This window comes from Podarcis gaigeae (assembly GCF_964106915.1).
Source record: "Podarcis gaigeae genome assembly, chromosome: 10".
In the NCBI taxonomy this organism is placed as follows: Eukaryota; Metazoa; Chordata; class Lepidosauria; order Squamata; family Lacertidae; genus Podarcis; species Podarcis gaigeae.
Genome location: NC_139686.1, coordinates 22,815,263 through 22,830,495, shown reverse-complemented (window position 1 = coordinate 22,830,495; position 15,233 = coordinate 22,815,263).

Sequence of the window (15,233 nt, the reverse complement as noted above, 5' to 3'; positions counted from 1 at the left end):
CAGGAACATCTGTGATGTCAACCTGCATGTATAAGCTGACGTGGCTGGATTCCTGGGGAAGGGGGGAGAGGGTGCCTGGAGGATATATACACTGCATGAAATTTCTCATTTCTTTGGACTTGCTGTGAGCTGACCACGCAAGTGCCTTCTGCTATCTGGAGAGCAGAATAAACTCTTTCTCTGAACCAACCCTTGGTGTCATTTGACTTCCTTCCTCCCGTCCGGGAGCAACGCTCACCCTACCAATTGGTAAAGTCCAATAAGTCTACAAGATCAGGGGTAGGGAACCTTAGGTCCAGGAGCCAAATGTGGCCCTCTAGGAATCTGTCTCACACTTGGACCTCTCCCAAAGCTACACACTTCTTCTCCTGCCCAGACCCTTCACTGGCCCTGCTGCACATCCAAGCACCTGACTGGATTGTATCCTTGAACTCTGATGATAACTCATTACTCAAGATCAGGGTTTCCCAAACTTGGGTCTGTAGCTGATTTTGGACCACACTTCCCATCATCCCTAGAGAGCCAGTGTGGTGCAGTGGTTAAGAGCAATAGACTCGTAATCTGGTGAACTGGGTTCGTGTCTCTGCTCCTCCACATGCAACTGGTGGGTCACCTTGGGCTAGTCACACTTCTCTGAAGTCTCTCAGCCTCACTCACCTCACAGAGTGTTTGTTGTGGGGGAGGAAGGGAAAAGAGAATGTTAGCCGCTTTGAGACTCCTTAGGGTAGTGATAAAGCGGGATATCTTCTTCATCTCTTAACAAGACCAGTGGTCAGGGGTGATGGGAATTGTAGCCCAAACACAGCTGGAGGCCCAAGTTAAGGAAACCCTGGTCAAGATGGTGGGCAGAGAGGGTGTGTATGTGTGTGGAAACTAGCTTGCTATACAAAGGTAAACTTTTGTCTGTTGCTCCACCCACTTTGGCCCTGCCTACTACTGGTGAGACTTCAGAAGGCCCACTACTGGTGAGACTTCAGAATGCAGATAGATAGATAGATAGATAGATAGATAATACTTTATTCGGCTATAAGCCCACAAGGTAAAACAAATCAATAGATAAAATAGCATTTTACAATCTAAAATATCAACTAAAATATTTCAACGCATAATCTCCTTCACATTATTTACAATCTCTAGATGTACTGTGTTATGGCCTTGAAGATCAAGATGGTGCATAGAGTTTACTGGATTTTTAATAGTCATGCAGCATTCCATGAAGTCTTTTATATGAAAGAACTGAAATCAGGAATCTAGCAACCTGTAATGTTCTATAAGAGTCAATGTCCTGGAGTAGATAAGCTAGATGTAATTCAGGTGGTTAGCAGCAATTTCCAGAATGATTGAACTCAGGATCCTTGATCGGGGAACAATGTATAAGGGGCAATTAAACAAGATATGATAGAGGGATTCTATTGATTTGTTGTCACATGCGCATAAAACAGAGGTTTTACCGTTAGAAAATCTATTGCTCAGCACATTTGAGGGGAACACATTAAATCTGGCTCTAACAAATGCGAATCTATGCGACACAGCCGATAAAGTAGACAGATATCGAGGTATCTGGGACATAGATGTAATGCCCTGATTTATCGGGGAACATGTACCTCCACCTGTAGTAAGATTTTGTTGCAAATCTACCTCCTCCAATCTTTGTTTGATGACCTTTTTAGCTGTAATTAGATCTAAATTAAGTATATTGGAAGGAGAGATTCCATAAGACAACAGTTTGGAATGGATTTTTGATGCCCATGGGCTGGTGAATTCATCTCTCCAAAGGCACTGAATAAGATGGTAGTTTGGCAATTTATGCCAAAGGGACAGCCAATAATTAAAGGCATGTCTCCACATCAGAATCTCTAGGGAGGGGATCTTAAGTTCTAGGCGAATGGCAGAGTTACTTACACATGAGGGTAGTTTCTAAAGGTGTCTTAGAAAAAGATTTTGCAATGTCACCAGAGGCAAGAGGTTTACAAAGGCGCCCCATAAAGGGACCGCATAGGCCATAGTTGCAACCACTTTCGCACTATAAACTTTTAAGGCGGATGGAACATGCATAGCCCCCTCAGTAAAGAAGAAGCGTAATAGAGCATAGATAAGGGCTTTAACCTTATTTTGTAAATATGTGATATGCGCTTTCCATCCCATATTATACTGGAAGTAAATTCCTAGATATTGAAATTTGTAAACTTGTTCAATTGGCTTCCCCTCGAGTTCCCATCTATACAGTTTACGACTCCTGGAAAAAATTAGGACTTTAAATTTGGAATGGTTAATAGTAAGTAAATTTGTTTGGCAGTATAACGCAAAAATCTTAAGGGCCCTCCTCAAACCGATTCGAGAATAAGAGAGGATCACCGCATCGTCAGCGTACAATAATAAGGGGCAGTGATAGTCTGCAAGCCTGGGTGCATGAATGGAGGTTTGGGCCTCAGCTAGGGGCATTCTCATGTCACTAATATAGAGGTTAAAAAGATAGGGGGCAAGGATGCACCCTTGTCGTACCCCCTTATTTATTGGTACAGAGTTTGTGAGATCGCCCTCAGGTGTTAACCTCACCCTAGCGGCCGTCCCTTCATGTAATTTAATCATAAGCCACAACAGCCTTTTATCTATGCCCCACTTTGCCAGTTTTTCCCATAACAGCTCTCTAGAGATACTGTCAAAAGCCGCCTTCAGGTCTATAAAAGCGGCACATAGAAGACCATGAGTAGGGGAAGAATACTTCCACGCCAAATGATATAGAATTATAGCATGGTCAATAGAAGCGCGATTTGGTCTAAACCCGACCTGTTCATGGCCTATCAGATTGGAATCTTCGGCCCATTGGGTTAGTCTGGTTAGCAGGAACCGAGTATAGATTTTCCCGGTGATTGATAATAAACTGATGTTACGATAGTTTCCTGGGTCCTCTGGTGGTCCTTTTTTATATATAGGAATTATGATGGACTCCTTCCATGATCTAGGTATCTGGCCCGTGGCATTGATTGCATCAAAGATTTTTGCAAGAATTTTAGCCCATCATGTTGGGTGTTGTTTAATAGCTTCTGCCGGGATCAGATCGGGCCCTGGGGCTTTATCAGTTTTCAGTTTAGCAATTAAATCTACTATTTCCTCCGGGTCAGTATCTGGCCATATGGGCGAGTGACTTGAAAGAGTATCAGATTGAGTGCAGAATGCAGACAAAAAGGTTTCTTATCCCTGGTCTAGATCCATACATCAGGTTCTTTGAGCTGCTGTCTCAGCACGGGAGGGAAGGGACAACATGAATGGAACTAAAACTTATAGGAGACATGAGCCTGATCTCCCCCTTCTTAACCATGTTTAGTTATATAGTCTAGCATTACTGAGTCATATGCCATCTCTCATGACAACAGCTGGTGATGTGAGTTGACATCAGGGTGATGAACCAAAGAATGCCATGCGTTGTAATGTTTGTATAGTATCTAGCAATTTTAGGTGGTGGTGATGATAAATAAATAGATAAATAAATAAATAAATAAATAAATAAAGTTATACTACGTATTATGAGAAGGAAAGAGAAGCATGGAGCATCATTTCTTCTAAAGTTTAATTTTGATCTGTATATTTCCACAGAGCCATCAATTTATTTATTTTTAAGAAATGCTTTCTTTCATCTTCATTTGGAGAAAACATTTCCAGACAAAGTATAGTATGTTAACTCTCATTTACCCAAGTTTCTTTAATATGAGCTGCTCTTTCTACACTGCTTTTTTTTTGGGGGGGGGTATACTCAAGGGGATACCATACCCTTTTCTTTTTCAAATGTTAAAAGTGTGGCACTTACTATAACAACTTAATGGTGAGTACCAGCACCTTTCCCCACCCCCACCCTTAAAACAGAGCACAACTTCTATGGGAGATTTTTCTGTTTCATTTGATAACTATATCTCATACCAACCTTAATTCCTACCAATCTCTTTTGTCCATTTAAAACCCCCCAGCATTTTTATTGTTTTCAAATAATTATGGAACCACAAAGACAAGTAAACAATAATAAAAGTTCAATAATACATCCAACCAAAGGCAGGTCAAACAAAACCTAAAAATTAAATATACACCCAATCAAAAATCATGGCAACCATATTTCTCTAGATGGCATGGAGAGCGATGTCTGCAAGTCTGAAACAAAAGTATATTAAATAAAGTCCCATTATACTGAATAGAAATTATCAGGATATTCCTGTCTGTTAGAGACCTGTCACTTATGTATTATTTTGTCTGCAATAACTAAATTCCAGAGATTTTTATACCATAAGGATATAGTCAGATTTTTTTCAACGATTTGCCAGCATCTGTGACAGAAGTTTCTTTTGGCAAAATGTCTTCATAGCATCTGTCCCCACATTTAGTAGTGAGAACGAGGAGAAAATTGAATGTGTGCTTTAATCATCTTTTGTATCTCCTGATAAATCTTATTCCAGAAGAAAGCAAGATGTGGGTATTCCCACCATAGATGAACCGTCTGAAGGCAATCCTGTACTGTATAAGGAAGTTTTTTTTAATATTTAATGTTTCATTATGTTTTTATATACAGTATGTTGGAAGCTTCCCAGAGTGGCTGGAGCAACCCAGTAAGATGTGTGGGGTATAAATAGTAAAATTATCATTATGGAATAGGACATCTCTATTTTCATTGGAGAAATGTTGGAGCATATGTTTGTCCCTTTTAATTCTAAAGATCTCTCTGATATATTAGATGTGTGTCTACCAGGGTCTACCAACAAGAGTAAAGTCAGCCAGTCACTTTCTGTGTTGCCTTATTCTTTTAAGGATTCTGAGATTATTTGCATTTGATCAATGGCAATCGTTGTCCTACATTTCAAAGGAATCATCACCTAGAGATGTCTAATCAGATCAGTACAGACCTCTTCGAGAATTATGATCTGACACACAGGAAAACACTGAGACACTGAATAGCTTGCAGTGGGAAAGTGGGTGGGAGGTTGCGGTGGGAGGTTGCATGGAATTGAGCCATTGAAAAGGTACAAATACATGCTTGATTTTTGATAATGACTCTTTTATATTGTTGAATATAATATACCTGATCATAAAACTCCAATAGCAGTCTTTAAACAACCCCCCCATAAAGTGGTGTCATTGTTTATCCCCAATCCTCCCCTCTTTTTACATAGATGTCTTCATGCCTCCTCATCAAGAGCTTGGCCAGATCTTAATATATCCTGTCTGGCCCTCGTCAAACTGTATTTGTGCCTGCATTCCATTACCTACAGTTCATTCCCCTTTAGATGGTGGCCTTATATATTACCTTAGAAACCTTTTTTTTGTATGCATGACACATCTCCGCATGAAGTCCTAGGTTCTCCCTGCACCCCCTTTTCTCTCATCTTTTGTCAAAGCCTGCATTCATTTCCAAAGAATGCCTTACACAGCCTTTTATGTAGGACACTTTAAACTCTTTCATTTCTCCCTGCATTCTCAGACATCCATTCTCTTCCTTATTGGGTGGCAGATCTTCCCTGAACTCATTATGCAGCAAGAGAGAGAGAGAGAGAGAGAGAGAGAGAGAGAGAAGGCCCCATTATTTGTGGACTCTGTGTTTGATTTCACATGCCATTTAGATTAATGGGAATGATATGTGCAACTGGCGGATTCTCATTAATACAGCTAAATTCAATCACGTCCTTTAAGTGGTAAAGAAAGGCTCTGATGGGTGAAAGAGAAAAGAGTCAGTCTTTGGGAAGAATTCTCGAATTCCGAATAAATATTATATGGCCACATAAAATATTACAATATACCTCTGCGGCATTGGTATTTCAACTAAGTCAACCACAGCCTACTACTAGTTTTATGATAAAATGTGGAAGAATACTTAATGCTATGATCCTAAAGATATATGAAGGCAAAATTTCATTGAAGTCAGGTGTGGGGATGCTTTATCAGATCAAGGGCCACCTTCTCATCTGGGCAATCTTCTGTAGGCCACTTGTTAATAGTGGGCAGGGCTTGCGGCATAAGGGAGTCAAGCAGCTCATGTAAATTTCACCTTTGCAGAGTAGGCTGTTTCTACACACACACTCATCTGCAAATAACACAGATAATCAATGAAGACACTGTGAGCTTCCAGTGGTCTCTCATCCAAAGGAAACCAAACCCTGTATTGCTTCTCACTAAACCCTCTAGTACGGTGGAAAATAGGGAATAAGCTTGGTTTTCGGTATTATTCTGCTTCACCATCACAACACACACCTATTTTGTGCTTCCGCAAGAGGAAAAGCAATATGAGATGTACAATACAGTCTCAGGGCTCCAGATCTGTGGGCTGAATATTTATGACCTGTCACAGATGGCTGCAGGGCTTGGTGGATGGGTTTAGCCAGTCTTCTGTCATATAATATTAATTGTGGCTGCAGACGGGGACGATATCTTCAAATACCCAGGAGCTGGGCCTTTGTTACAGAGCTAGTGGAATATGGGAGATAAAGGTGAATGGTTGCAGTATCTGCAGGGAGAAAAACTGTGCTGTGATGTGCATGATTAGTATGCTGTTTGCCTTTATCCCTATGGGAATTCCCCAGCTTTAAGTTCAAATATTCCATTTTTAAGTATTCACGGTTCCAACAATGATAATGAACTAGCAAATTCACAGTGAACAATGTGTTTTGTTCGTAGGTCTTTTGGCTTGAAATCCCATGGTTTATGGCTTGGACCACATTATCTCAAATGCATGAATGGCATATTTAATGTTAAAATTAATAAGAGAAAGAAAGAATTTGTCTCTGTGGGCCTTCTGTTTAATGAAACAGGTCAAATCTATACAAATGAGGTTGAGAAAATCCTACATTTCTGCTATATTATGGGGGGGGGAATTAAGGCGCAGATGCCTTTGTGAAAGGAAAATTTGACTACTGATGAACTGAAAATATTTTTTTCTTTCCTAGTAACCATCTTATGAACAAAAAGAACTATTAGAAGATTATATTAACTGAAACAACAGTGTGTGGCTGCATATCATCATGAAACTTCCCATTCCAAAACATTGCGAATGAAACCTTTTTCTTAACAAGTTGTTTATTAATTTGGCTTCTCTCACACTCAATTATTTTATTATTGGGACAATTATCTGTTTGTTGTTGTTGTTTTTTACAATCAACCTGTTATTGAAGGATAGTTATTTTACCACCCTCCAGGCTTATGTCGCAACCTTCTGACAGCAGTCAAAAGTGGATATCTTTTCTAAGTCCTGAATTTCTTCTGTTTCAGGTAACCATTCAGTTAAAGGATGTAGGGGTTCTTCATGTATATTATAACCCATCATTTATTCAATACATTGAAAAACTGAGGATTAATACAGCATATTTTCTGTCAGCTCCACAATGTATGAACTGCTGCTGTTCATAAGTTACATCTCCATCATTTGTCATGCTCCAGTTTATAAATGTTTTAGACTGCAACCATATATATAGTTACCTGGGAGTCAGCCATATTAATAGAGCTGAGTAGAAATGTATTGGTTTGTAGCCTTTAAAAACTATATGGCCCAACAGACCAATGAGTGGCAGTGGATGTTTTGGACCACTGTCTTGCCTCAGTAAACTGTCTTGCCATTAAACTGAAACTCAGTCCAGATAAAACAGAGGCACTGTTGGTGGGCAGTTCCCTAGACCAGGTGGATGGGAGATGGCCTGCTCTTGATGAGGTAACATTCCCTCTGAAGGAGCGGGTACTTCTGGGTCAATTGCTGTTGCTTGAGGCCCAGATGGCCTCAGCGGCACAGAATGCCTTCCATCACCTTGGGCTGGTGACCTATCTGGACGGGGTAGGAAAGTGTTAGGTAGGCAAGTATTAGAGCACAAAAACAAGATTTGGGAACATTTATTGGCTATAATAGCAGGTGTGAATAGCAGACATTCACATCTGTTAAATATTTAGAGCAATCTTCCTATATATAATTTCTTTTGATTATACTGTATAAGCTTATGAACATCTTGTTGGATCTGTATCTTAGGGCGAAGACAGACATATCTCTAAGTGTAGTGGAAATGGGTTGACAGTTCTGCGCCGACAATAGCACAGAACGCAGCAAATATGTGTTCAAACCATTTCCGTCATGCTTTAAAATGTTGCATCTGTCTTCACCATTACCAGCCTCTCTCTCTCTTACAGGACATTTTTTGGGGAAAGACTAAAGCATATGAAACTGGACTTAATAATTCAGATTTGCTGAAATCAATTTTATATCCTCATGAGCTACCACAGTATATGTCATGGCTTGCATCTTTGAGTACAGAAAGTATTGGTTTAAAGTGTAGAGATCTATTCTATTTGATTCAATAAGGTTCTGGAACTTTCTCTGTGTGATACAAGCTGGACCAAGCTGGAAGTTTCTAGCTGACATGTTTCCATTCTGCCTGGAAACGAGCCGAAGGTTCCTGATGTTTGGGTTATTCCTTCAGAGAATCTGAGTTAATCTAGTTCAATCTGGTCCTGTTATCTCTCTCTCTCTCTCTCTCTCTCTCTCTCTCTCTCTCTCTCTCTCTGTTATGCTGACTATAAGAACAGGCCAGAAGGAGCCTGGCTTTCCCTTCCTGTCTCTCATTTCTTCTTGGTTCTCTCTAATTAGGTCCTGTGTGATGATCTCAGCAACTGGTATCCAAAAGCTTATAGCATGAACTACATACACTGGGGATTTATTTCCCCTTTTAAGACTGATTATATAACTAAGGTACATGGGTGGCGCTGTGGGTTAAACCACAGAGCCTAGGGCTTGCCGATCAGAAGGTCGGTGGTTCGAATCCCTGTGACGGGGTGAGCTCCCATTGCTCAGTTCCTGCTCCTGCCCACCTAGCAGTTTGAAATCACGTCAAGTGCAAGTAGATAAATAGGTACCGCTCCAGCAGGAAGGTAAACGGCATTTCCATGCACTGCTCTGGTTCGCCAGAAGCGGCTTAGTCATGCTGGCCACATGACCCGGAAGCTGGACACCGGCTCCCTCGGCCAGTAAAGTGAGATGAGAGCAGCAACCCCAGAGTCGTCCGCGACTGGATCTAACGGTCAGGGGCCCCTTTACCTTTATATTATTGAGGTAGTTGCAAACAACCAAAGCTCTACATGAGAGTAAGGAGTTTTTGTGGTATGGAGAACAATGTACAGTCTCTGTGCAAAAACATATGTTACTGTAGCATGATATATCTTGGATCTTACTAAATCCCTATAAAGTGATGGAGAATGTTTCTGTGTGTGAGCTCTAAAGCTCAACATATATAGGAGTAGAGAAATGAACACTTTTCTTACCTGCACTTTCTTTTTAAGGCTGCTTTTTATAAGATTTTTTTTTCCTGGTCGGGGTTATAGCCAATCAAAACAGCCCATCCAAGAGCCAGCGCATCCAGAGGTAAGGAATCACCAGCCCACTGGTCTGCAGTGCTCAGCTTCCAAGGTGGCTGTATTGAAAGAGAGATACCTCAAAGGGAGACTTCAACACGAAACTACCAAATTACAATTCAGCAAAGGGTTCGCTGCTCTCTAATTTATGGACCGATTTGATACAGTGAATGTTTATTGCGCTACACGTGCTAATTGGCTTACCCAAAATGACTGTTCTCAACACGCCAATTCCAATGGATTCAGTTTGGGGAATCAGAAGATCATCACGATTATAATCTTCTGTCAGGCTTTTTGTCAAGCATTCTGTGCCTCATTTTCAAACTAGTATAGGTAGCTACAAACCCACTGGCATTCTTCAGAAATTTGAACACATATACAGTATACGCATCTATCTACATATATACACTGTTGACACGTGAGCATCTACTCTTGAGTTGTATTCTTTTTCAGGCTTGCAGCAGAGTTTCTTTTTACAGAGAATCTTTATTATATACAAAAATTTACACTGGTCAAATAAAACAAATAAAACATAATTCCTTCTCTTCTAGCCATCCGGCTCTGAGACTCAATTGCTGACTCTGTTCATTTACATACTGACTGACCTTTATTGGCCACATGCCCTTAATAAAGGCACCTGTTGCTGGGGGAATTTTCTGTTGCCTAGCAACTTGTTCAAGACCATTTTTCACGTTTCCTCTGGAATATTCCAACATACACAACAGGTGTACAATATTACTGACTGTACTTCCCTGCCCTTCATTTCCTTCTGACGTCACTGTTTGCAATTCTACCCCAACCATGTATGTGGAACTCAGGATAATACTTCATGCACCTAAAAGCTTATGCATCGATAAAATTGTTAGTCTTTTAAGCTGCCACAAGATTTGTGACCTCATAATCCAACTCCTCCTGACAAGAGATACGGGAAGATTAGTATGCTCATTCAATGTGCATCTCAGGGCAAACGGTCTACCTGCATTGTTTTCAATGAATGCTCCCTCAGATGCACATACAAATCAGAGTTTCAGAGAGATGCAACATTCAATTATGGTGCATGGTTGTAACTATTATGGATTGGGACCTAACACCCTATCTAGGTGGAGAGGGGTGTTATTTATTCAGACTGGCTGCAGTTCTCACTCTGGGCCACCAGTATGCAAATGAAGTATTGAGAGTTGTTTTCACCGATTGGGTAGTTAGTTGGAATTTGTTACTGTTACAAGTTATTAGGCAGCCAGCTTTGCTGTTGTTCAGAGAGACTTAAAGCAGTGCTAACTGCTGTAATAAAGAGCTGTTGCTTAAAAGAGCTGTGTCTGTCACCCATCTTTCCCACTATACCACACATATTATCAAGGCCACCGCACAAAATGTGGCCATGTTGCCAGTGGGTCAGCAGAAGTGGAAACTGGAGAAGCCATTCTTTCTTGAGACACTGACAGAAGCTGCAGGGCTGGGAAGGGGACAGCAGTTCAAAAAGAAAGCAAGTCCTCCAGAGAGTCTTTCTCAGTCTCTCGCTCTCTCATGCCCCGAATTAAATTGATTGCTTCATTACCATTTTGCACAGTAGGATAGAACCACTTAAAAAAAATACACTCGGTGATCAGAGGGCTTATTAATGCCTCTCATCTGCAACCTGGCCTGCTGTTCTGTGGGACTCAGGAGTGTCAGGTCTCATTTTCACAGGTGAGAGCTGAGGACTTAAATTGGGACGGAACAATATTCCCACCCCCATTTTTAGGTTTATAGTTCAATGAACTCCATTTTCAATATCCAGTTTAAAACACACTCATACCCCTTGAAAATTTACAGTTTGGTTTTAAAGTTAAATGGTGAAATCCCATTCTAAATTTGAAAGTACTTAGCACTGCTTCTGTGACCACTAGCACAAACAGCACACTTGAGCAGGAAATCTGAGAGCATCTTTCCTCACAGAGACCTCATCCCATATAGCAGGCCTATTTATATGAACAAAAACAAATGCGTTTTCATACCCCTTTCTATAGTTGGGCGACAGCACTGTACTTCATAGGCCATAAATCATATTATTATTCCCCTTCTAAACCACCATCTCAAGGCAATTTAAAAACAGTGAAAAACACAAGAAATACATTTAAAACGTAACTAAAACCTTAACAAGTTAACACTCATGGTAAAGACACAATGATCTAGGTGGGAAAGTCTGTCAGAACAAACATGTCTTCTATACCTACAATTAAGTCCCATTTAAGTCAGTGAGGCTTTTTCCAAGTTGACTTGTATAGGTTTATTCTGTTAATGCTATGGGAAAAGCAGCCTCATATAACCAGCAGGCTTAAGTCTAATTCATGCATGAAGGGGTTAAAACCATAGAGTAAGCTGTCCTGCCAGGTTTAGCTCACCTTGGGAGGGGCTAGGTAATGAAGATTTGTTCCCCTAAGCTGCTTGTTCCAGCTAAGTCACATGGTTCTAACAAGGCTCTCTTGAATTCCTATATTAATAACTTAGGAACTTTCACCACTTTGCAACTAAGCCAAGTTTTACTGCCTGTGCAAATTTTCTGACTGATGCATGGAAAAGCACATAAATCTGACCTTTGAAGTGTTTGTAAGTAAACTTTTAACTTACCAAACATGTGGTCTAGACTGGGGAAGAGGGAAGTTTTGGAACTCACAAGGGTATATTTTAAAGGTCTAAGAGCCTTTATTTCCATGCTTTACTTTGCTGAATATTCTGTGATTTAAAAATCTCTGCCCTTTCACCAAAGGGAACTTGCCCCAAACTTGGCTCTTAGCGTTCATTTTATACCTATATTTTTCCTCCTGAACTAACAAATGCTCCTATTTAAATTATTGTTCCAATTCAACTTTTAGTTCATTTTTATTAAAAACATTTGTATCTCACCTTTTGGTCTTAGGACCCCCAAGGTTACTAACAGCAATTAACACAGCAATTTAACATCTAAACCTTGAAGATGATAGAGATATATAACAGATATATTGCAATCCTATGCTATGCAAGATTACTCAAAAGGAATTCCCACTAACATCTATGGGCTTTTCTTACAGATACTGTAAGTCTTAATTGGACTGCAGCCTTAAAGGGATTCCCCCCCCCCCTTTAAATAAGGTGGTATAATTTTGGGATGTTATCAAATAATTACCATTGCGGGCCTAGAGTCTTACAAAAAGTTAAATATTGGCAATTGGTTGACTTCTGGGAAATATGGTATCATTATAGTTCTCCACCTAACACCTCTTTGTTTTATTTGCCTCAGGGAATAAGTGGCTCTGGTGTGGCGTAGTAATGGAAATCTCCATTGAACAAAGCTCAGCATGGATTGTTTTAATCAAAACCCTTTTGGAAAGAGAGAAATTCCAGTGGCTAGCCTACTGCTGTCTTCCTGAGCTCCAGACAATTCAATAGTTTTGCTATCTGATTTCCCAAAGGAAGAAGAAGCATTAATATTCAGCTGTATCCTTTTATAGTATCGTGCTTTATTTATACTTTACTCTGCATTGAAGGAATACTGAACTGTATGTCTTTCTGCATACAGAAATAGTAGAGATCTCAACAGCCAACAACACAAGCAGATCAAACAACGTGATCAAGAAACTATTCTTTTTCCTTTGCTTCTTATTTTGCACCCCTTTTATCTGCGCTTGCTTTCTTGCTCTTACAACAACTTTCATATAATTGACATAAACCGTGTGACATTTCCTGGGGCCAGTGAAATCCCAGTAGCTCACTGTGATGACATACCTTCCAACACCTTTAAATATGAAACTAGGAAAAGCCTTGCCTATTCTCATCCCAAGGATTGCAGTCCACTACACATGGTTATAAAGACCCTTCTCCTCCAGCTGAATTCTCCACTCATTTTATTTACTTCTCCCATCAATTTAAAGGCAAAGAAAGGGAATATTTGTTCCTAGAAAAACATAACTACAATATGTTCTCAACAGTTCAAAACAAGCCTAACCAACATGTAAAGCAACAGATGGAATGGCACCTTAATATTTACTGTGTTGACACACACAGGCATTAGAGACAAGATACTATCACCAGAAATGGGAGTGCCTGATCACTTGATCTGTCTCCCGAGAAATCTCTATGTGGGACAAGAAGCTACAGTTAGAACTGGATACGGAACAACTGATTGGTTCAAAATTGGGAAAGGAGTATGACAAGGCTGTATATTGTCTCCCTGCTTATTTAACTTATATGCAGAATTCATCATGTGAAAGGCTGGGCTGGATGAATCCCTAGCCGGAATTAAGATTGCCGGAAGAAATATCAACAACCTCAGATATGCAGATGACACAACCTTGATGGCAGAAAGTGAGGAGGAATTAAAGAACCTTTTATTGAGGGTGAAAGAGGAGAGCGCAAAATATAGTCTGAAGCTCAACATCAAAAAAACGAAGATCATGGCCACTGGTCCCATCACCTCCTGGCAAATAGAAGGGGAAAAAATGGAGGCAGTGAGAGATTTTACTTTCTTGGGCTCCATGATCACTGCAGATGGTGACAGCAGCCACAAAATTAAAAGATGCCTGCTTCTTGGGAGAAAAGCAATGAGAAACCTAGACAGCATCTTAAAAAGTAGAGACATCACCTTGCCAACAAAGGTCTGTATAGTAACCCAGTAGTGATGTATGGAAGTGAAAGCTGGACCATAAAGAAGGCTGATCGCTAAAGAGTTGATGCTTTTGAATTATGGTGCTGGAGGAGACTCTTGAAAGTCCCATGGACTGCAAGAAGATCAAACCTCTCCATTCTTAAGGAAATCAGCCCTGAGTGCTCACTGGAAGGACAGATCGTGAAGCTGAGGCTCCAATAATTTGGCCACCTCATGAGAAGAGAAGACTCCCTGGAAAAGACCATGATGTTGGGAAAGATGGTTGGATAGTGTTCTCGAAGCTACCAGCATGAGTTTGACCAAACTGTGGGAGGCAGTGGAAGACAGGAGTGCCTGGCGTGCTCTGGTCGATGGGGTCACGAAAAATCGGACACGACTAAACGACTAAACAACAACAACAACACTATCACCATCCCATTTGTACTTGCAGGGTCTGATATTCCATTAGTATGGCTGATTCCCTCCCACCCCCCCGGAAACATGTACAGTGGTACTTTGGTTTAAGAACAGCTTAGTTTATGAGCAACTTGGATTAAGAACCCTGCAAACTCGGAAGTAGGTGTTTTGGTTTGTGAACTTTGCCTTGGAAGCAGAACATGTTCTGCTTCCTGTTGAGTGTGTTCCATTTGTAAATTGAGTCCCCCGCTGCTATGGGAAAGCACACCTTGGTTTAAGAACGCTTTGGTTTAAGAACGGACTTCCAGAAAGGATTAAGTTTGCAAACCAAGGTACCACTGTACTATCAGGGATTTGCATTAGCTGGCTCTCAGAGTCCCTTCCAGCTCTATGTTCTAGGATTCTATGATTCTATGATCCACTAATCTTTGTTTCAGAAAAAAACTGATGATTGGTCTTAAAATTCACCATGGCCACAAAAATATTTCTTTTACATTCAGATTGTTCCTTGATGCCTTTTTGCCTTCATTCACTGCATATATTTCTTTGGGGCCAAAGAATTAATTAATAAATCCTAATTGTAATCAACCATTTCATTTTCCCTCCATAGATTACTAATAAAACATGCAATGCAGAGGCTTCTGTGGTTTCGCCTGGTTTTTGCAGGGGAAAATATTTATGCATAGTGCATTTCAGCTTTAGGTGTGAGCTAATTTATTATGTATTTGAAAAATATGAGGAAGTCTGAAAGGAAGTTCTAACAATATGTGCATCTGACAGACAGGAAATGGAACTGTTCCCTTGCATGAATATATTTTAACATCCTTGACAAACAAGGATTATTGTTGCATTT